A 21,979-nucleotide genomic window follows, 5' to 3' on the forward strand; every position below is an offset into this window, starting at 1 on the left:
CAGTTTCTCTGTTATTGGGGCAGGAATAAACTGTTATTATCCTGATTATATGAATCAAGGACAGTGGAACTGTACTTGGCCTTTTGTTATGATGGAGGGACTCACCATCAACTAAGCAGCACTCGCTAGGCAAGGGTCATGGGTTCCAAAACCCAGTGAATAGAAAGGGGTTGGGGACAGGTATTGATGTTTGATGGTATGGGTCCCCTAGTGAGGGCCTTACATGCTAATTGCACTTCCTTCTCTCTCTGTTGTGGAATATCAGGGCTAATTTTGATTCCATTAGAAGTCTAGTTACAGGCTGGTGAGCTGAATTCACTTTGTTCTAATGGTGCACCAGCACTGGGGCTCCCCTACTACAAGCAGAAATCACAAAAGAGCTAAACTTACTGAGAGCTGAAATCACTGAGTGTTGTGTTAAGTAGTGGGGGAGCCTGAAGCTATATTGCGGAGCAGTTTGCGGGACGGCTGGCTGGTTGAGCAGAGCAGTTTGTGGGACGGCTGGAGTAGCTCATGGGGGCGGCTGGCAGAGTGGAGCCCCGTGGAGAGGTGGGACCATGTAAGGTTCCCCTTACCCCTCCTCCCCCCCCATCTCCACCCAGGTTGGGAGGTGAAACTCTGCAGATAAACTTTCAAACTCTGGGGCTGCCCTGACCAGGGACAGAGACTTTTGGGTTCTTGGACTTTTGGGACTTTGGGTGATTTTGGTTGCTGGACTCAAGAACCAAAAGGAAAGGACACTCCCCAATTTGCTTGGGGTGGATTTTTTGCTCATGGGTTGTGTTATGAATCCTATTGGTGGTGTTTCCCCAACATAATGCCACATTGTTTCTCTCTGTTATTAAAAGGTTTTTTTGCTACACTCAGACTCTGTGCTTGCGCGAGGGGAAGTATTGCCTCTTGGAGGCGCCCAGCGGGGGTGGTATATATTTGTCCCAGGTCACTGGGTGGGGGCTCGAGCCGATTTTGCATTGTGTAATTGGAATGGAACCCCTAGATACTGAACCTGGCCCTTGTTGCTGCCAACTCTGACGGCCGAAGGGTTACATTTTGGCGGGCTCTTCTGGGATCCCTGACTCAGTACCCCTCGCAAGCACCTGTTGAGTGATCCACTACATTGGGAAACAATTTATATTTTGTTTTGTTTGTGCTTATATTTTGAGGAAATTACTGTTTGTATAATGGCTAATATGTCAGGTTTGTTGGGCCCTGGCTCAGCAGATTCCAGCTCAGAGGCTGCAGCCTCGGCCGATGATTGGACAAAAGCTCTGGGGCAAACATTGCAAAAGGTTGTGCTGTCCCATGCTGCAACAAACTCTTGTCGTAAGTTAAGGTTATTTGCTGGGAAGGAGGAGTTTGAACCCTGGTTGGCGTATACCACTGAAATGCTGCAAGAGTGGGCCGTACCAGATGCAGAAAAGTGAAGATACCTCATAGAGAGCCTTCGCGGTCCAGCATTAGATATGATTTGCACCCTGAAGCTCATTGACCCTGGGGTCAGTGTGAAGGACTGCCTAGAGGCCCTTGAACACACCTTTGGGAGCGTAGAGGGCCCTGAAGACAGCTACTTTAAGTTCCTTAATTCCCAACAGCAAAAGGGTGAGAAGGCTTCAGCCTACATATAAAGACCGGAGAGACTGCTTCAGAGAGCTGTCATGAGGGGAGCAGTGACTGCTGAGCAGATGGATCAGACTAGACTGGCTCAAATTGTAAGAGGAACTCAGTATCAGAACCCAATTCTACTTCATCTCCAGCTAAGAGAACGACAGGAACATCCCCCAAGTTACTCCCAGCTAATAAAAGAGGTCAGAGAGGAGGAAGAAAGGCAGGCTGCCAGTGAGTTTTGGGAAGCCCAAACATCGGAGCCAGCCAGCACAACACCACTGCAAACGGCCAGTGTACTGATGGTGAGCACCAGAGAGGAACTTGCCCAACAAATGCAGGTCCTGACGGAACGGATAGCTGAGCTGCAAAGCACCGTTGACCGAGTTAAGACTTCCAGGAATAAGGAGCCTCAAACTGTTGCAATTGAGAAGCCCACACTTAGAACCACCATCCCACCCAGGCAAAGGGGGAAAGGTCAATTCTTCTGCTACCAATGTGGTGAGGATGCAGTGCTGCCAAGTGCCGTCATGAAGAAAACCCCTCCTTAGTGTATGGAAAGCTGAGGATCAGTTGGGAGATATCTGGTAGCTGCCAGAGGGTTTGGGGACAGGGACCTGCAGGATTTGAAGATTCCCCCAGAAAAGACTGTCCAGCTGGGATCCCCACAGGACTGAGAGGGCCTCGAGCAGAGGTCACGGTGAGGATCGAAGGGGTGGAGTGTAAAGCAGTGCTTGACACTGGATCTCAAGTGACTATTATATTTCAGTCATTCTACCAACAGATGCTTAGGCACTTGCCTATACAGCCACTGACTGGCCTTGGCCTGTGTGGCCTCAGCATGGATGAATACCCCTACCAAGGGTATGTCATACTGCACCTGGAATTCCCAGAGGAGGTTGCTGGGGTAAGAGAAGAGGTAGACACAGCTGCCTTAATATGCCCTGACCCTAGAGGGACCTCTGATGTGTCTGTGCTGATAGGGACCAACTCCAGTCTCTTCAAGGTACTCGCGGATTACTGCAGAAGGCGGGCTGGGGACCCATACCTGAATACCCTGATGATCCACACGCTTTGTGCTGAAGCCTATAGGAAAATTGAGAGTGCTAAAAGGGACACATCTGAGCTACCGCTTGGGGCACTGAAGTACGTGGGCACGACCCCCTTAATAGTGCCTGCAAGGACGGAGCAAGAAGTGCTTGTCATGAATACCTGGCTGAAAGGCAGTAAAGGGACGTTAGCAATGATAGAGCAGCCGATGGGAGGAGAGCTCCCTGAAGGAGCGCTGGTCCCCAGTGGAATCATAACCCTACCTGCTGAAGCCCAAGAAAGGGTGACTATACTGATTGCTAATGAAACAAGTCATGATGTTGTTGCGAAGCAACGACAAAAGATAGCAGACCTCTTTGAGCCTGAGTCGATTGTAAAACCCCAGTGTGAAACTCAAGTTCTGACAATAGACCCAGCAAAGTTTGACTTTGGAGATTCACCAGTGTCCAAGGAGAGGAAAGATGGCCTGAGGAAGAAGCTTTATGAAAGATCCAAGGTGTTCTCACTGCATGAGTGGGATGTGGGATGTGCAAAAGGAGTAGAGCACAATATCAGTATCAATACATGACTCTCGACCTTTCAGGGAGAGATCTAGGAAGATTGCTTTCTCTGAGATGGAAGATGTGTGACATCATCTTCAGGATCTGGCTGTGAATGACATCATTAGAGTGTCCTACAGCCCATACTCCTCACCCATTGTGGTGGTCCATAAAAAGAATGGGAAAATCCGGACGTGTATTGACTACCGCACCCTAAACAGCCATACTGTGGTTGACCAGTACACTATGCCTCGAGTCCAAGATGCCTTAGACTGTTTGCTGGGAAGCCAGTGGTTCTCTGAATTGGATCTTCAAAGTGGATACTACCAGATCCCTCTGGGAGAAGAAGATAAGGAGAAGACAGCCTTCCCCTGCCCATTAGGGTTTTATCAGTTTGAACACATGCCCCAAGGGATTTCTGGAGCACCTGTCACCTTTCAATGTCTCATGGAGAAAGTTGTGGGAGACATGAATTTACTGCAAGTGTTAATTTATTTGGATGACCTGACTGTGTTTGGAAGAACCTTAGAGGAGCATGAAGAAAGACTTCTTAAAGTGCTTGATAGGTTGGAGGATTATGGTATGAAGCTTTCAATTGACAAATGCCAGTTCTGCAGAACCTCAGTGAAGTGGGTCACATCATGTCCCAAGAGGGTGTGAGTACTGATCCCGATAAAATAGAAGCACTCAATAATGACCATGTCCAAATAACTACAGAGAACTCAAGACCTTTCTTGGATTTAGTGGCTACTACCGCAGATTTGTGAAAAACTATGCTACGATTGTAAAGCTTCTGAATGATCTTACCAGGGGACACCAGTCTAGCAAGAACAAATCTAAGACCAAGAATAAGGGGAGCAGAGCCAAAGCCTCCTGTGCAGAGACACTATGGCCCCTTCGAACCATTTGGGCCACGGTGGGATGAGAGATGTGAAAGGGCTTTTCGAGAAATCATTACTTGCCTAACTCATGCTCCAGTCCTAGTCTTTGCTGACCCAAGCAAACCGTTTATCCTGCATACTCATGCCAGTTTGGAGGGTTTGGGAGCAGTCCTGTACCAGGAAGTGGAAGGCAAACATAAACCTGTATCCTTTGCCAGCCGAGGATTGTCTGATAGTGAAACTTGCTATCCCACCCACAAGCTAGAATTCTTGGCCTTGAAATGGGCCATCACTGAGAAATTTCGAGACTACTTTTATGGTGCTCAGTTCCAGGTGTGGACAGACAACAATCCACTGACTTACGTGTTAACAAGTGCTAAGCTGGATGCTACAGGGCAGAGATGGGTGGCCGCCTTGGCTAGCTATGAGTTCAGCATTCAATATCGATGAGGGAGAAGCAATGTAGATGCAGATGCATTGTCCAGGTGTCCGCAGTCACCAGAAGTTGCTGTGATATTCATGGATGGAGTGAGAGCTATTTGCAGTGTGAGTCGCTGAGAGCCAGAGGCCCGTGAGAGACTTCAAGGATGTGTTGCAGAAGCTTTGGGCCTGCCCCTGAATGTATGCCTTCTGCTTCAGTGAACTATATTGCATTGGACCAATCTCCCTTGGCCATGCTCAATGCGACTGACTGGCAAGAATCCCAGCTGCAAGATATTGGCATTCGTGATACACTACTTGCCAAAAGGGAGGGACGAAGCCCAGCTGCGGTTGTCCCACCAAACCCGGAGGGAGAGAATGGACCAAACTAAAACTGATTCAGGGAGTGCTACACCAAATGACCACCGACCCTTTACAAAAGCAATGAGCACAACTAGTGCTGCCAAACGAGTACAGAGCCCTGGCCATGAGGGCCCTGCATGATGATTTTGGACATTTAGGGATGGAGAGGACCCTGCAACTTATTTGTAGTAGGTTCTATTGGCCCCGGATTTCTGTCCCTATCAGCACAGACACATCAGAGGTCCCTCTAGGGTCAGGGCTTAGAAAACCCGTGGAAGGTTTGCTGGCTAGGGCTCGTTATTCAGGAGTGGAGTGTCTCCACTCCTGCTGTAGGACCCTGTCCAGCTCCCTGCTATCACAGGCTGATCACAGAGGTGCTACCAGGGCCTGTCACAGTAGCCACCACCCACAGGATCTGCCAAAGGAACATTGCACAGAAGGGCTGGGGCTGCACAGAGATGGGAAGGCTGGTTAGAGTAGCTGATGGAACAATACCCCAGCCATAGACTGATTGAGAGGTTTCGACCTTTCCATACCCAGAGTGCAGCCAGAGACTCCATCAGTGCAACCTTCATTTATGTTACGAGGGAGAGGCAGATAAAAACCCCGCAGTTTCTCTTCAGAATCCAGGCAGTTATAACTGGGCAGCATCATGGCAGCTGAGCTTTCAGAGAAAAATGATCCATTTTCTATGAAAACTTACCCCAGAAAATGGATGAGAAGGAAATATTTTAGTTTGGATCAAAATTTTTCATTGGGGGGAAAAGCTTTCTGGTTTCCAGCCCAGCTCTAGCTCAAACCACAACCCTAGGTGACAGTACTTGCTCCCCATCAGCCTGTCACTCTCAGGAGCCCTTGAATGTCTGCTAGGATGGCTATGATAACTCTGTAGCTGAAGGAGGCTTGTCTGCAGCAGCCCATCCATCAGTGGAACTAGTTAAGAACATAAGAACGGTCATACTGGGTCAGACCAATGGTCCATCACGCACAATGTCCTGTCTTCTGACCGCTGCCTGTGCAGATTCTTTTTGGGAAACAAAGAGAACAGTACAATTATTAAGTGATCCATCCAATGTTGTTTGCTCTTAGCTTCTGGCAGTCAGAGGTTTAGAGACATCCAGACAATGGCCACAGGGGACAATTCGGGTCTCCCCACAGTGGCCTGGGCTCCCGGGGCAGCTCTTATCACAGCCTGGCTCTGGTATGGCCAGGGGCAGGAGCCTTGAGGAAATGGAGAAGCAGGGGGCAGGACCTAGTGGGAAGGGATTGGGCAGGGGATGCGGCAAGCCTGAACCAATGCAGACCGCAGCAATCAGGAGGGTGGGGGGTGATCCTGAGTATAGGAGGAGGGTGGGGCTGGAGAGTAGGAGACCTTGTGTTTTGGAGAAGACTGAATTAATGTGACTCCACAAAGGGGGCTCTTGTTTTAAGCATCCCAGGCTGAGAGTAGGTCTTTGGAAGGACCTTAGAGCGAAGGGCAGGCCCCAACGGAGTACTCTGGGGTGAAACCTGTTCATAGGGACTTGGCCAGAATGTGCTGAGCTCTTGGAAGCCATTACCACCAGGCAGAGGTCAACCTAGGCCCCAGGCTGCTCTAAACACTGCTGAAGCAGTGGGAGAACAGGCCCAAGGATCAAACTGCTGTAACTGGCTCCTTTCCATCCCCAATCTCGACAGCGTACCGGGAAGCTCTGCTATTGCAGCAGGGAATCCAGGAGGCCTGTCACTGCTTGGATGGCTGGTCCTGTGATCTGGGCACTGCTCTGTGACTCAGACCAGTGGGGTTTGAATCTCTTGCCGGATGTGATTACCTGCGTGAGGAAGAAAAGTTTAACAATGGGCTCTTCAATCTACCAGAGAAAGTTATAACAGGATCCAATGGCTGGAAGCTGAAGCTAAACAAATTCAGAATGGAGCTAAGGTGTAAATTTTTTAACAAGTTGGGCAATTAACCATTGGAACAATTTACCGAGGGCCGTGGTAGATTCTTCATCACTGACAATTGTTAAATCACGGCAGGAGGTTGTTTTAACAGCTCTGCTCCTCTTGCCCTGGATTTGTGGGGTGTGGTACCCCAGAACATGATCAAGCCAATTGCAACGATTTTATGTGCATTCAGCCACCATGAATTAAGGAAATAGAACACCACATCGTTAAGGGTTAATTTGGAGACAGTCTTTTGGAAGGAAGGTCATATCCAACTGGCAGTTTCTGCTAATCAAAATGGGAGGCGGGGACAGATAATTAACCATGTGACACTCAAAACCTTTGTTGTTGGAAAACCTTGAATTTAGGCTTGTCTGACATTAGAAGGTTGTTGAAAGTTAGGAAAGTGATGATTTAGTAGGTGCCATTATGACCTATATGTTTTGCAGAAGTTAGTTATAAAAGATTAGCCGTCAGAGTGTACTTTGGAACAGTCCTCTGGAGCTATTGTGGGAGAGACATTTTTCTAGATACCTTTTCTCTCCAGCAGGGAGGCATTTGGCCAGTGCTGACCCATTGTAGATTATTCAATACCGTCACAGAAAGTAGGCAAATATCTGCGATGTTCTACAACTTTTGCTTATGTCTGTGTTTGCTTAAATCTAATAAACTGCAGTGTTTGACAAGACTTGCATTTAATCCGCGATTGGACAAATTGCTGTGTTCCCATTGATATATTCCTGACACTGCCTGGAATTGAAATAGGTAAATTGCCCCAGTTGGGGGTTCTGAAAATGCCGGGTAACACTATATGAGTTATTGCGTGGCAGGTCACTGGCCTGTGCTATGCAGGGGGGGGGGGGTGTCAAACTAGGTGATCACAGTGGTGCCTTCTGGCCTTGGGATCCGTCCAGTATTGTTAATAGCACTGTCCTACTGCACAGGGTGTTGTACTGATAAACATGCTATGGATTGTGAGGTGCTCATACGCTACAATAATTGGGGCCAAAGCTAAGTGCTGTAGGGAGATTTCAGCTCGGTGTGCCCCATAGGGACGATTTGGGACACTGGGTGGAGAACCTGAACTCCTGCCAACACCCCTTACTGATGAGGCCTCTGATTAGGACAGGACCCTCTCATGATTACCTGTTCATTTCATTCCCTCTGGGGCACCTGGCACTGGCCACTGTCAGAAGACAGGATACTGGGCTAGATGGACCTTTGGTCTGACCCAGTCTGGCCGTTCTTATATTCTTATCAGTTGTGCCTCAGGTGCCCAGAGCGTCTGTGAGCCAGTCACTGTTATGTTCGGCTGTCTGTGGCGTAACGCTGTTCCTCACTACCGGGGGCTCTGTAGCCCAGTGAAGAGGGACAAAGCATCTGTGCTACTGATGGACTGTGTGACCAGAAATGTCCATGAACTAACCCTCAGTGCTCTCGTTTGTGTGTGCTGCTCTTTGATACAGAGAGCAGTGCCAACTCTTAGGAATCTATGCAGAGTCTCGCACTAGTTCCTGTCTTTCTGAAAGCCCCTAATGCTGAGATGAAGACACTGTGTGGGAATCTCAGCTTTCAGTTTTCTTTTAAAAGTGAGTTGCAGAAAAGCTAGAAAACCTGAAACAGATAATGCCAAAGACTCAGGCACGAAAGTCACATGAACACAAACCCGTCATTAGTGTATTTTTAAATCTCACTATTTTTAAAATAACCCCATGTATTTTTGCGGGGGCGGGGACCTCCTACTTGTTGAATGGGGCTTGGCAACACTGCATGCCTAGATCAAAAGATCTGAAAAGCACCTAGCAAATGACACAAAAACTAACAGCAGATGATTTTTTTTTTTTTTTAGTACATCAGATGCAGGAAGCCTGCCAAACAATGAGTGGGTTGGGCCACTGAATGATTGAGATGCTAAAGGAGCATTCATGAAAGATGAGCCTGGTGCGGAAAAGCTAAATGAATTCTTTGCTTCGGTCTTCACAGCAGGGGATGTGAGCCACTCCTGAGCCATTCCGTTTAGGTGACAAATGTGAGGAACTGTCACTTCTTGATGTGCCAGTAGAGGAGGTTTTGGAATAAACTGATATATTAAATAGTATTAACCAATGAGGACCTGATAGAAGAGTTTGAAAGGAGCTTGAATATAAAACTGCAGAAATACTAACTGTGGTGTGTAACCTATGGCTTAAATCAGACTCTGTGCCAGATAACTGGTAGATAGCTAATATGATACTGATTTTTAAAAAAGGCTCCAGAGGTTATCCTGGAAATATAGGCTAGTAAGCCTGACTTCAGTATCAGGCAAATTGGTTGAAACTATAGGAAGCAACAGAATTATCAGACACATAGATGAATACACTTTGTTTGGGAAGAATCAACACAGCTTTTCAAAGGGAAATCACGCCCCACCAATTTATTAAAATTCTTTAAGCAAGTCAACAAAAATGAGGGCAAGGGTGATCCAGTGGATATAGTTTACTTGGACTTTCAGAAAGTCTTTGACAAGGTCCCTCACCAAAGGCTGTTAAGAAAAATAAGCAGCCATGGGAGAAGAAGGAAGGTCCTCTCATGGATCAGTAACTAGTTGAAATATACAAAACAAAGGATAGCTATAAAGGGTGAGTTTTCAGAAGAGAGAGGGGTAACTAACTAGTGGTGTCCCCCTGGAGTCTGTACTGGGATCAGTGCTGTTCAAAATATTCATAATTGATCTGGAAAAGGGGTTAAACATTGAGGAGGCAATATTTACAGATGAGACAAAATTACTCAAGATATTTAAGTCCAAACCAGATTATGAAGTTTTAAAAAGGGATCTCACAAACTTGGGATACTGGGCCACAAAATAGCAGATGAAATTTGGTGTTGATAAATGCAAACTAATACACATTGGAAAGCATATTTCCAACTACACATATAAAATGATGGGGTTTAAATTAGCTGTTACCACTCATGTAAGAGATCTCAGAGTCATTGTGGATATTTCTCTGAAAACATCCACTCAATGTGCAGCAGCAGTCAAAATATCGAAAAGAATGCTGGGAATAAATTAGAAAGGGATAGAAAATAGGACCAAAAATATCATAATTCATCTATATAAATCCATGGTATGCCCACATCTTGAAAACTGTGTGCAGATGTGGTTGCCCCATCTCAAAAAAGATATACTGGAATTGTAAAAAGTTCAGAAAAGGGCAACAAAAATGATTAGGGGTATGGAATGGCTTCTGTATGAGGCGAGATTAATAAGACTGGGACTTTTCAGCTTGAAAAAGGGATGGCTAAGGGGAGATATGATTGAAGTCTGTAAAATCATGACGGGTGTACAGAAAGTAGATAAAGAAGTGTTGTTTACTACTTCTCATAACACAAGAACTAGGGGTCACCAAATGAAATTAATAGGCAGCATGTTTAAAACAAAAAAAGGAAGTATTTATTCACACAATGCACAGTCAACCTGTGGAACTCCTTGCCAGAGGATGTTGTGAAGGCCAAGAGTTCATGCTCCAATATGTCTGTTAGTCTATAAAATGCCACAGGACTCTTTGCTGCTTTTAGTAATTTTGTATCATCTGCAAATTTTGCCACCTCACTGTTTACACCTTTTTCCAGATCATTTATGAATATGTTGAATAGGATTGTCCCAGAACAGACCAGTGGGGGACACCACTATTTACCTCTCTGCATTCTGAAAACTGACCATTTATACCTACCCTTTGTTTCCTATCTTTTAACCAGTTACCAATCCAGGAGAGCACCTTCCCTCTTATCCCGTTGCAGCTTACTTCAGTTAAGAGCCTTTGGTGAGGGACCTTGTCAGAGGCTTTCTGAAAATCTAAGTACACTATATCAACTGGATCCCCTTGATCCACATGCTTGTTGACCCCCTCAAAGAATTCTAGTAGATTGGTGAGGCATGATTTCCCTTTAATAAAACCGTGTTGACTCTTCCTCAACAGATTATATTCATCTATATATCTGACAATATTGTTCTTTATTATAATTTCAATCAGTTTTCCTGGTACTGAAATCAGGCTTACCGGCCTGTAATTGCCAGGATGACCTATGGAGCCCTTTTTAAAAATTGGCATCACATTAGCTATCCTCCAGTCATCTGGTACAGAAGCTGATTTAGATGATAGGTTACATTCCACAGTTAGTAGTTCTGCAATTTCACATTTGAGTTCCTTCATAACTCTTGGTTGAATCCCATCTAGTCCTGGAGACTTATTGCTGTTTAATTTATCAGTTTGTTCCAAAACTCCTCTAAAGATACCTCTATCTGCGACAGTTCCTCAGATCTGTCACCTAAAAAGAATGGCTCACATTTGGGAATCTCCCTCACATCCTCAGCCGCGAAGACTGACGCAAAGCATTGATTTAGTTTCTCTGCAATGGCCTTATCATCCTTGAGTGCTCCTTTAGGACCTCAATAGTCCAGTGGCCCCACTGGCTGGTTAGCAGGTTTTCTGCCTCTGAACTACTTAAAAATTTTTTGCTATTACTTTTTGAATCTTTGGCTAACTGTTCCTCAAATTCTTTTTTGGCCTTCCTAATTGTATTTTTACACTTCATTTGCCAATGTTTATGCTCCTCTCTATTTTCCTCACTAGGATTTAACTTTCACTTTTTGTAGGATGCCTTGTTGCCTCTCACTGCTTCTTTTACTTTGCTGTTTAGCCACGATGGCTCGTTTTTGGTTCTCTCACTATGTTTATTAATTTGAGGTATATATAATTTGGGGGCCCTTGTTTTAAGTATCCCAGGCTGAGAATAAGCCATTGCAAGTACCTTAGAGGGAAAGACAAGGCACCTGCAGGGCTAACTTAGGTCCCAAAGGGGCACTCTGGGGTAGCACAGATCCTCAGGGACTTGGTCAGAGTGGGCTGTGTACTTGGAAGGTGTTACTGGGCAGAGGTCAGCGCAACCCTCAGGCTGCTCTAAACTCCACTGATGCAGCGGGAGAGGCCAGCAAATTAAACCACTGTAACTGGCTCCTTTCCAGCCCCAATCTCTGTAGCACAGGGGGTGGGGGAGCCCTGATGACACAGCAGAGAATCCAGCTGGGCCTGTCCAGTGCTCAGATGGCTGGAAGGCTAGCTATGTGGTCTGGGCACTGCTCTGTAACTCAAGACAGCTGGATTTGATTCCCTTGCTGAGTGTGACTGTGGGCAAGCCCTTGGCTGTCTCTGAGTCTTTGAACAGGTGGATAATAGCCCTGTCCTGCTTCACAGCAGTGGCGGGAGGACAAATACATTCAAAGTGCTCAGATACTCTGAGACCCTAAAATCAGGACTATGTCAGGGTCCCAACAACGTCCCTGACATTTGTCTATAAAAGGCCTCTTACCACAGCCTCCTGTGACAGCTGGATTCTGGGAAGCCCGATGACTCCAGCATCTTGGTGTCTGTGGCAGATGTGGGGGTGCTTAGGGTGACAGTGAGGGGTAGGTAGTGGGTTTCTGAGGGGAGTGTTGGAGTGTCACAGGGATGCCAAGTGGTTCAACATAGTCACTGGACCTGTGTTTGCAGCCCTTGAGACTGAATGGGTCTAACTGCCAAACATTGGATCAATGGCCACAGGGGGTTCTTCTTAAATGGTCTGGCTGAGAGAAAGCATTTTCAGGACAAAGGTCAGCTTTGCACCTTGACCCTGTAACACAGACATGGCTGCGCACTGCAGTGACTGGGCCCAGGCTCACACAGGTTTCAGCAAAGGCTGCTTCCACAAAAAAGGGGCAAACAGATGGGAAGATGCTCTCAGGGACACAGGGAAACTAGGCTGGGTCTCAAGAACTCCTTGGCTTTCCAAAAGAATGTAAGTTGGGCCAGCTCTGTTCCTCTATTTCCAGAGCAAACCCTGTCTAACTCAGTTGGTAGTGAGACGTGAGATAGACGAGAGTAGATGTGTGAAAGCTGCTTGTTATTTTAAAACCATTTTCTCTAATGCTTTGTGACATTTGCCAATAAAACTACTAGCTTTAAGGAGGCTGGGGGGTGATTGTGTAGCTCTGGTCACAAGCACCCGAAGGGAAGAGACTGAGGTGTCCAATCGGACCTGCTTGGTGATAAGCCTTAGCACAGATGGGGTGTTATTCCCAGCTGGAAGAATGGGATAATTGTGAGACTCCCTAAGACAGGAAAGTACTTGCTTTAGAAGGTAAAAAGGCCATATTTCCAGGTTTTACTCTGAAAGTCCTGATTATTCTTGACAAGTGTATATTCCTGTTGAGTGCCTATTCACAGTAGAAACCTGTTCACGTTGCATCCAAGATAACAAACTACATCTGATGAAGTGAGCTGTAGCTCACGAAAGCTCATGCTCAAATAAATTGGTTAGTCTCTAAGGTGCCACAAGTACTCCTTTTCTTTTTGCTCAAGAAAATGATTCATGGAATTTAAGGCCAGAGGGGACCATTAGATCATCAAGTCCAGAGGTTCTCAAACTGGGGGGGGGGCGGCGGGCACCCCTGGTAGGGGTGCAGAATGTATTCAGGAGGGGTCATGAGAAGATTTAGGGGGAAAAAAACCTTCCTCTGCACTTTTTCCCCACAGCAATGAATAACTAGCCAAGCTGATTCCTCCTTCAGGGCTGTGCATTTGACTGTAGGTGGCATTGTGCATTTAGACAGGTTTCTGCTAAGCTTGCGCAGCGTGATACAAAGTCTTTGCCGTCTGTACATGGATCCATTTGCTATGGCGCGGCATGCACATTTCATTGTAAGCAGGGACCACAGTCACAGTTTTGCTTTTGTTCTTATTTCAGTGGATCATTGCCTCATGCGTGCAACAACAACAAATCAAGTGAAAAACAAAGAAGCTGAAACTGATTCAATTGAAGCCCCATCCCTGCATTTTTCAGTATATGTTGTGACAAAGCTCTGTCCTTGCCTCCGTGGGTCCCGCGTTTCCTGGAGGATTTCGCTCACCTCAGGGGCTCACTGTGACCCTCCACGTAACCTTTCTCTCTCTAGAGACAAGGGTCACAGTCTACTGAGCCATTTTCATCATAAGCCAGCGAGAGAGGTGAGGAGAAGTTATCCTTCCTTACACAGTCTCTGTTGTCTCCCAGACTCAGTGATTAATCAGGGGGCAAAGTGGGGGAGCCTGGGCCCACCCTCTACTCTGGGCTCCAGCCCAGGAACCCTAATAGTATCCGCTATGGTAGCTGACCTTTTAGAAACATGACATGTACAATTCCCTGGGCTACTTTCCCCACAGCAGCCCTCACTTCCTCAAGCTCCACTTCACCCTTACCTCAGGGCCTCCTTCCTTGTGCCTGCTATGGTGTGTACTACTCAGCCTCTCCAACAGCACAACTTCCTCCCACAGCTCCTGACATGCACACCCACCTGACTGACTGGGAGGCTTTTAACTAGTTTCAGCCAGCCCCTGATTGGCTTCAGGTGTCCCAATCAACCTAGCATTCTCCCTGCCTTCTGGAAAGTTCTTAATTGGCCCCAGGTGTCTTAATTGACCTGGAGCAGCTGCCATTTCACTTATCCTGGTGCCAAGGATTTGTTTAGCCTGGAGCTAATATATCTATCTCCCCCTACTTTTCTATAGCCATCTGGCTTTGCCCCATCACAATGTGTTTGTCTGGTTTGGGGGGTGGGCATAAACTTTTACAGATACAAAGAAGGGGGGCTTGATCAAAAGAGTTTGAGAACCACTGATCTAGTCTGACCTCCTGTATAGCACAGGCTGGATACTTTCACCCATTACCGCTGTATTTAGCCCAATGACTTGAGTTTGACTAACTCATAACTTGTGCTCCTCTAAAGTGTATCTTCCACGTATGCATCCAATCTTGGTTTGGAGGTATCAAGAGAACCAAACACCTCCCTTGGGTGTTTGTTCCACTGGTTAGTCACCCACACTGTTAAAAATGTCAGGTTTCAGAGTAACAGCTGTGTTAGTCTGTATTTGCAAAAAGAAAAGGAGTACTTGTGGCACCTTAGAGACTAACCAATTTATTTGAGCATAAGCTTTCGTGAGCTACAGCTCACTTCATCAGATGCATACTGTGGAAAGTACAGAAGACTTTTTATACACACAAACCATGAAAAAAATGGATGGTTTCCAAATTTAATTTGTCTGGCATCAGTTTCCAGCCATTGGTTCATGTTCTACTTTTCCCTGCTAGATTAAAGAGCCCGTTATTACCTGGTACTTCAAACCTGTGAAAGTGCTTGTACAGAATCATCAAGTCAGTTCTCAATCTTCCCTACTTCTACTCACTACGCCCCAGTTCATACACTAAGGGGATGTTGGAAATGAAAAAGGAGGAGAAAGACGTGGGTGTGTTTGTTGGTCCTAGGATGACTGTGAGCCAGTGATGTGATGCGGCTGTGAACAAGCTGCATGAGATCATAAAATGTATCAGGTGAGATAAGGAAGAGTTAGTATGATTACACCAGGCTGTGGTGAGACCTCCTCTGGCAAATTGTGTAAAATTCTGGTCAATCATATTCCAGAAAGAAGAATTCAGACTGGAACTGGTGCAGAGAAGGGCTCCTAGGATGATCAGGGCAATAGAGGGCAGGCTTAGTGGGTATCAGATTGCTTTATAAATACATTTTGGGGAGTAAATACCGGGGTGGGAGACGAGCTCCTGAAGCTCAGGGACAGTGATGGCCAAAGAACAAATGGGCCCAAACTGACCAAATGTAAACTGAAACTGGAAAGGAGAAGAAGGTTTCTGACCAGACACCCACCCAACAGAGACAGTGGGGAGCAAACAACCCAACTGGTTTTAATGTGGAGCTTGATAGGTTTCACCCTTCTGCCACTTGGAGCTAGCAGCAAGCAGGGCTGGTTTCAGTATCTATAGGTTCCTTTTCAACAATACAGCACAGAAGCAACTCGAGCCCCACCCAGTAACTTGGGAAAATTACACACCATCACTGGGCACCTCTGAGAGGCAATGCTTCCACTCTCACAAGCAGAGAGTGTGAGTGTAGAAAAGAAACTTTTAATTAAAGGAGGGAAGTCACCCGAGATTAATTAGAGAAAATGCCACAAGCAGGATTCAAAAACATAAAGCTGTCAGCAGGACACCCACCCCAGAGTGCATGGGGCAGTGTCTTCTGCCTCATGTTCTTGAGTTTTACAACCAAAAGTTCCTTTACTCTGCTCCCTCTGCTCCCCCACCACACCCCACTCACTGTGGTTATCCTTGGTCAGTGAGGACCCAGGGTTCCAAGGTGCATGTGTGTGAGTTCACCTGGGGAAGAAGGCTCCTTGCTTGCTCTTGCTTGCTCCTCGGCCAACCCGCCAGCTGATATTGCTCTCCACCAGCTGCCATGCCAGCCGCGGTGTCTCCCTGCTTCCAACCCAACAGCCACAGTTCCTCTCCACTGGCCAACCTGCCAATTGCTGCTCCTGCCAGCTGAGTGTCAGTTACCATCCGCGACCACCTTCATCTCTGTAGTCATGTCTGCAGGTCAGTCTCTTAGTGACTGTCCACTCTTAGTGATTGCCAGCTTGTAGCAGACGGGGCAGAAATGCTGTCACACCACAAGTGATTTCAGCTCCCGTTTGAGCATTTAAAATAACAAAAGGTTTCTAATGGAGACTATTTAGCTCTATCGTTGTACAGTGGGGAGGAACAGATTAAGCCAGACTGGAGATCCTTAAGGAAAGTCCACACCTACTGGCTGGGATATCTATCTCTATCTCTCTTACTCTAACAGAGAGTCTGGCGTTTGAGCCCCTGGCTTAGCGAGGTCCTTTCAACCATGAAACAGACACTGGAATTTCTCATTTAGTACATCCTTACTGTTGCTCTAAGGGTAAGACAAAATCAAGAATTTGGGATGAAACTGTTACAAAAGACGCAGACCCATGAAACCCAATCACATGGACACGCTCAATTGTTTGACCATCTGAAGCGAAGTGTACCAACAAAAGGGATGAAATGGACTATTATACTCAGTCTAGGACTTATCCACCATCCTATTTGACAGGGTAAGGGAATTAGAGGGGAAGATGTCATCTTTGAATATAAATTAGATGGAGCAGTTTCGCTGACATCCAGTGGATGGAAAAAGATTTGGCCCCTAGATGATGACTCAAAAGTGGGGAGGATGTAAAACTTATACCACCTCACCAACAAATTCAACTTCTCTTATGCCTGGAATACCTTATTGGACTTGGAAAAACAAAGCCATGTGTGATAACTTGATGACTGGGAGGAGTTTGACCTTGTATAAACTTGAATATAAGGATGAAGGATGATATGAAGTTTGCGTTACAGCTACTGTTCATATTAAATCAGGAAACAAAAAGTTCATGCTGAATGTGACTTTTGAACTTAAGGTTTGTGATCCAATTATTGACGATGACTATGACAATCCAATTCCTGATGATGTAACATGTCTAATGATGGAACCAGGACCCACTAGTGATCGCACCACAATGCCCATATTAGGAGAATTAAGTAATCAAATTTGGTTTATGCATATTCATATGGTGTTAAATTTGTCTAATTAGTATCTAGGTGAATTTAACTATTGTCAGCATACCAAAGTGGCTTCCTTTTTCTCAGTACTCCTGGTGGATAGGATTGCAGTGTATGAACAACAGGTACGAGATGTTGTTCTATTGGGGATGGGTAAAGAAATCCATAACTTGCATACCTCTAAGAGAAAGCGTAGTGTGAATTCTCTTGGAATGTTAGGGCCCCTGACAGGACTATTTGGTTCAGGGATGTCAATTTGGAATCAAGTAGATGTTTGCAAAAATTAGCAAACATATAGCTTATGTGACACAAGAGGAAGTCAACCAGGTGGTCAACCCTGTGTTACAGGGAATAAGGGGATTGTCACAGGAAGAGTGATTTACTGTTTACAACATGCATAATATAACCCAAGTATTTAAGGAGACACAACTTAAAATTAGTCAGCTGGTCACTTTAAACAATTATCAGCACAAGGATCAGTATTTAGGAAAGGAGATTACCTGCTCTGCTTATGGAGAGTATGTTGTAAATACAATCACAAATGCATTACAATCTCTAAGATTAGGAAAGGTTCCTCACCTAATCAAAGATGAGAAACAGTTGAGTTGGTATTGCCCCAGATATTTTCAAAGGTTGGAAAAGGAGCAATCCACTTGTTTGATTTGTGCCAGCATTTATCAATAGGTACAAAGAGAGAGATGGGATCTGTGACACCTCACCCCAACCGAGACAGTTGTTATTTTTCTAAAATTGTATGATGACATGATCCTTGTATGTCTCATTCAGCTTCAATAGCTCTTAGCTTTAGCTTCTCCAGGCTCTGCACCTCCCACTCAAGAATTAAGGACCCTGGTCTGAACTCTTGGCATGCCAGAAATGAGGCTGATCCTTTGTCTCTTACCACCAGGTTATCAGGGAGGGCTGTGAGCATATTAAGCAAAAGCTTTATAGTGCATAATGTCATACGTATCTTTAGAAGAATAATACTGCATTTGTAACTCTGATTATTTTACCATTTACTTACTATTTGAGTCTTATTCCATTTATCTCAATAAAAGACTTTAAGGCTATATTGGTCTCAGTGTGAGCATCCTGTCATACACCCGAGGGTCCTTTGCAAAAGTTGTGTAATCTGATTCTGGAACAAGAACTTTATTATTTTACGATCAGATAACCCATATTATCCAAATTAATAATATTAACCTCCTAAAATAAGGGAACACCCAGGATGACTGTGAACCACGATGTGATGTGGCTGTGAACAAGGCAGATGAGATCCTAGAATGTGTCATGTGAGATAGGGAAGAATTAATGTCACTATACAAGGCACTGGTGAGACCTCCTCTAGAAAACTGTGTGAAATTCTGGTCACTCATATTCCATAAAGAAGAATACAGACTGGAACAGGTGCAGAGAAGGGTTCCTAGGATGGTCAGGACAATGGACGGTCTGGCTTTCTTGGAGACTGAAAGAGCTTGGCTGGTTTAGCCTAACACAATCCAGGCTGTGCAGGGATCAGATTGCTCTATAAACACCAGGGAGGTGAGGAGTTCCTGAAGTTAAAGGACAGTGTTGGCACAAGAACAAAGAGGGAGAGAGTGGCAAAGAGTAAACCATCCAAAGAGGGAGGTTCTGGAAAAATCACCCAACAGGAGCAGTGGGGGGGGCAAAAAACCCAGCTAGTTTTTAGATGGAGCTTGACAAGTTTATGCTCCAGATGATATACCGGGGTTTCCTGTGATAGCAGGGGTCCAGGACCATTGCCCAGGAGGTCCCTTCCAGTCCTACGTCCCCATGGGTCACATATGCCTATTGTGTGTGACACTGGGAGCTCATGTGGAGTTCCTTATCCACTATCACCGCTGCTGTGTGCCCTGGACAATGGATTTGTCCCTGAATAGAGTCAGGAGAAAGCATAACTCATCATTGTCATCTGGAAAAGGAATTGTTCTTGGATTCCTGTTTAGTTATGTCACATGACTTTAGTTCCCTGAGTTTCTGGTAATCTCAGCATGCTGAGACAACAGATGCCGCTCCCCAGTCACTAGCCCCAGAGAGAAAGGATGGTTCAGGGGTTAAACTGCTAACTTAGGACTCAGAAGAACTGACTTCAGTTCCAGAACTTTCACAGAGTTCTTCTGTGGCCATGGGCAACTCACTTAGTCCTTCTGTGCTCAGCAATATGTGTTTTAATATGGTTCAATGTAAAGGTGTACATCTCGGAACAAGGGATGCAGGCCATCCTTACTGGATGGGGGAACCAATCCTGGGAAGCACTAACCCTGAAAAATATTTCAGGGTCATAATGGATGATCAGACGAACATGACCTCCCAGTGTGAGGCTAATGCCAAAAAAGCTAGTGCAATCCTGGAGGTACAGCCAAGAGAATCTCAAGTAGGAGCAGAGAATTTATTTTACCTCTGTTTGTATTTGGCTCTGATGTGACCACTAATGGCCTCCTGTGTCCAGTTCTGAGCCACAAGAATGATCAAAGGAGTAGTATACCTGCCTTAGAGTGATAGCTTGAAGGAGGTCAATCTATTTAGCTTAATGAAGAGCACATTAAGGCATGACTTGATCACAGGCTGTAAGAACCTGCATGAGGAACAAACATTTAACAATGGGCTTTTCAAACTAGCAGAGAAAGTTATAACAGGATCCAATGACTGGAAGCTGAAGCTAGACACACTGAGACTGGAACTAAGGTGTAATTTTTTTTTAACAATGAGGGTAATTAACCATTGGAACAATTTACCAAGGGCCGTGGTAGATTCTCCATCACTGACAATTGTTAAATCACGGCAGGAGGTTGTTTTAACAGCTCTGCTCTAGGAGTTATTGTGGGGCAGGTCTCTGGCCTGTGCTCTATGGGCAGTTGGACTAGGTGATCCCAATGGTGCCTTCTGGCTTCGGGATCTGCCCACTGGTGTTAATAGCACCGCCCTGCCGCATGGGGTTGTTGGAGACCCCAGGGCATGGCCACTAGTTAAGTTGAGAGGATGGAAGGCCATAAGGGTTGAGGAAGTCTCTCTGCTGAAGGCCTAAGGGCTTCTTCTTAACCCCTCTTAAAAGAATTCAGGCCTGGCTGGTTTGACTAAGCTCTTTTGCTTTTAAAACAATGTTGTAGCCGCAAATAATGCCTTATAGTGTAAGATTTGCTGACGCCAAGTTAAAAATAATCGGAGATAGTTACAAGGCCAGGCAGGATGTGCTGGTTGTTTAAGTTGCTAGGAATGCTTGTTAGAGGTTGCAGGAAATAAACATTGTTGTAACCCATATAAGGAAGGCAGAGTATTTGTGCAAAGTTTTAATTGGCTGATGTGTAGTGCAGTAACATTAAGGAATATAAAAGTGTGTGTAATGACCTGCTCTGGGGTGCAGGATTTGAGATTCTATTCTCCATGTACCTTGTTTGCAGCTGCAAATAAACTTTTCTGCTTCTCCACCCTGTTGTGATTATTGAATGAAACACACCGGGTAACGAACCCCTGCTGTTGTTTTGCCTCTTGGCACTGGGTGCCGGCAACAGCTTTTGGCGTCCCTGGGTGGGTGACGAGGCTGCAATTTAGCCTTGCCCAGATCCCTTCCAGCGGTCAAGGATTGCAGTGACAACCGACGCCCAGCGCTCACCGGTGAGTTCTTCGGGGACCTCGGGGGAGACGCAGTTTGATCGACCCCGGAGGGTACAACGGTGCAACACACTCACATAGCGAAGAAGCACCTGCGGGCGACGGTGGGGGAACCGGTCCCTTGGATAAGGTAGGAACCATTTGAAATCCGGATTGTATGCTCTGTTGGAACTTGGGGACGCCCAGAGTTACCCTGTAGGTATGGGACAGGAACAGAGCACGGGAGGTAGGGTAGGGTGCACACCCCTAGAGTGTATTTTAGTAAATTGGAAGGTATTTGGATCAGATCCAATGACTAAGGGTAAATTGAAGCGATTTTGTACGGTTGACTGGCCTCAGTACCAATTAGAGGACCAGGAACAGTGGCCTCCCCGAGGATCACTAAATCATAATACAATCCTCCAGTTACTCCTGTTCTGTCAGAGAATGGGAAATGGAATGAGCATTCGTATGCTTACTTGTTTACGACCTTGTGGTCTCATACTGATATTTTACAATGCTGTAATTTAACCCCAATTGGCCCGGTAGCAATTAATGTCAGTTCCCGGACCCCCACCCCAAATGTAATGGCAGATCCGGTGTCTCCTTTGGCCCCTACACCCACACAGAGCGAGGCTCAGAGTAAGATTCCTAGTGAAGCTCATAGTGAGGTTCAAGCTCCATCTGCTGGACTATACCCGTTACTTATCGAGACTAAAATCGCCCGTAATGCAATAGAAAGAACAAGCTGCTTTTACCATGCAGGTCTATACTCATGCACCTTTTAATCCTATGGACTTGGCCGCTTTCAAAGCACACGCTGGAGAATTTTCTATCAACCCAAGCAAGTTTGTATCGGTTTTTGAGGGATGTCTTAGTAGCTACAAGCCAGACTGGGATGATTGTAATGTCCTTCTGCGAACATTATTGACTAAGGTCAATAGTCAAAGGTCAAAAGGCAGCTGCAAATAAACTTTTCTGCTTCTCCACCTCGTTGTGATTATTGAGTGAAACACACCGGGTAACGAACCTCTGCTGTTGTTTTGCATCTCGGCACTGGGTGCCGGCAACAGGGTGTTGTACTGAGAAACGTGTTACAGATTGTGAGGAGCTTGGATGCTACAATAATTG

This window comes from Caretta caretta, chromosome 1, assembly GCF_965140235.1.
Source record: "Caretta caretta isolate rCarCar2 chromosome 1, rCarCar1.hap1, whole genome shotgun sequence".
Classification (NCBI taxonomy): Eukaryota; Metazoa; Chordata; order Testudines; family Cheloniidae; genus Caretta; species Caretta caretta.